Here is a 2,180-nt window from a genome sequence, read left to right as displayed (position 1 = left end):
GATGTTTCCCTGACCCTGAGTGTCCGGAACCATGAGGCGGTGGTTTTCTCGGCCCCTGGTGGTCCGAGGTCGTTCCCGCTGCACAGATTCATGCGCCAGGGCCTCCTGCAGATAATTCACATTGGTTTAGTGCGCTATCTGTAAGAGCACCCGAGATATAACCAGATATATATTGGATTTTCCCCTGACACTGAGTGTCCGGCCCCATGAGGCTGTGGATTTCTCGGCCCCTGGTGGTTCGAGGTCGTCCCAGCAGCACAGATTCATGAGCCAGGGCCTCCTGCAGATAATTCACTTTGATTTATTGGGCTATCCGTAATAGCACCCGAGATATCACCAGATATATATTGGATTTTTCCCTGACCCTGAGTGTCCGGCCCCATGAGACGGTGGTTTTCTCGGCCCCTATTTGTCCGAGGTCGTTCGCGATGCCAGATTCATGCCCCTGGGCCTCCTGCAGATAATACACTTTGGTTTATTGCGCTATCTCTAATAGCACCCGAGATATCACCAGATATATATTGTATTTCTCCCTGACCCTGACAGTCCGGCCCCATGAGACTGTGGTTTTCTCGGCCCTTGGGGGTCCGAGATCGTTGCCGCTGCACAGATTCATGCGCCAGGGTCTCCCGCCGACAAAGCACTTTGGTTTATTTCGCTATCTGTAATAGCACCCGAGATATCACCAGATATATGCTGGATTTTTACATAACCTTGGGTGACGGATTCCGAATATCTGTAATTATCTCGGACCCTGGTGGACCGAGGTCGTTCCTGCTGCACAGATTCATTCGCCAGTGCCTCCTACAGACAATGCACTTTGATTTATTGCGCTATCTCTAATAGCACCCGAGATATCACCAGATATATATTGGATTTTTCACTGACCCTGACAGTCCGGCCCCATGAGACTGTAGTTTTTTCGGCCCCTGGTGGTCCTAGGTCGTTGCCGCTGCACAGATTCATGCGCCAGGGCCTCCTGCAGACAGTCCAATTTGGTTTATTGCGCTATCTCTAATAGCACCCGGCATATCACCAGATATATATTGGATTTTTCAACGACCCTGAGTGTCCGGCCCCATGAGACGGAGGTTTTCTCGGCCCCTGGTGGTCCCAGGTCGTTTCCGCTGCAGAGAATCATGCGCCAGGGCTTCCTGCAGACAATGCACTTTGATTTAATTCGCTATCTCTAATAGCACCCGAGATATCACGAGATATATGCTGGATTTTTCCCTGACCCTGACAGTCCGGCCCGTGTGTCGGTGATTTTCTCGGCCCCTGGAGGTCCGAGGTCGATGCGGCTGCACGCATTCATGCGCCAGGGTTTCCTACAGACAATGCACTTTGATTTATCGCGCTATCTGTAATAGCACCTGAGATATCACCAGATATATATTGGATTTATCCCTGACCCTGTGTGTCCGGCCCCATGAGACGGAGGTTTTCTCGGCCCCTGGTGGTCCGCGGTCGTTCCCGCTGCACGCATTCATGTGCCAAGGCCTCCCGCAAAAAATGCACTTTGGTTTATTGCGCTATCTGTAATAGCACCCGAGATATCACCAGATATATGCTGGATTTTTACATGACATTGGGTGACGGATACCGAAAATCTGTAATTTTCTCGGCACCTGGTAGTCCTATGTCGTTCCTGCTGCACAGATTCATGCGCAAGGGCCTCCTACGGACAATGCACTTTGATTTTTTGCGCTATCTCTAATAGCACCCGAGATATCACCAGATATATATTGGATTTTCCCCTGACCGTGAATGTCCGGCCCCATGAGACGGTGGTTTACTCGGCCCCGGCTGGTCCGAGGTCGCTCCCGCTGCACAGATTCATGCGCCAGTGCTTCCTGCAGACAATGCACTTTGATTTATCGCGCTATCTATAATAGCACCCGAGAAATCATCAGATATATAATAGATTTCTCCCCGACCCTGAGTGTCCGGCCCCATGAGACGGTGGTTTTCTCGGCCCCTGGTGTTCCGATGTCGTTCACGCTGCAGAGACTCATGCGCCAGGGTTTCCTGCAGACAATTCACTTTGGTTTATTGCGCTATCTGTAATAGCACCCGAGATATCACCAGATATATGCTGGATTTTTACTTGACCTTGGGTGACGGATTCCAAATATCTGTAATTTTCTCGGCCCCTGCTGGTCCGAGGTAGTTCCTGCTGC

This window comes from Nomia melanderi, unplaced genomic scaffold (genome assembly GCF_051020985.1).
Source record: "Nomia melanderi isolate GNS246 unplaced genomic scaffold, iyNomMela1 scaffold0061, whole genome shotgun sequence".
Lineage (NCBI taxonomy): Eukaryota > Metazoa > Arthropoda > Insecta > Hymenoptera > Halictidae > Nomia > Nomia melanderi.
This window is presented reverse-complemented; position numbering follows the sequence as displayed.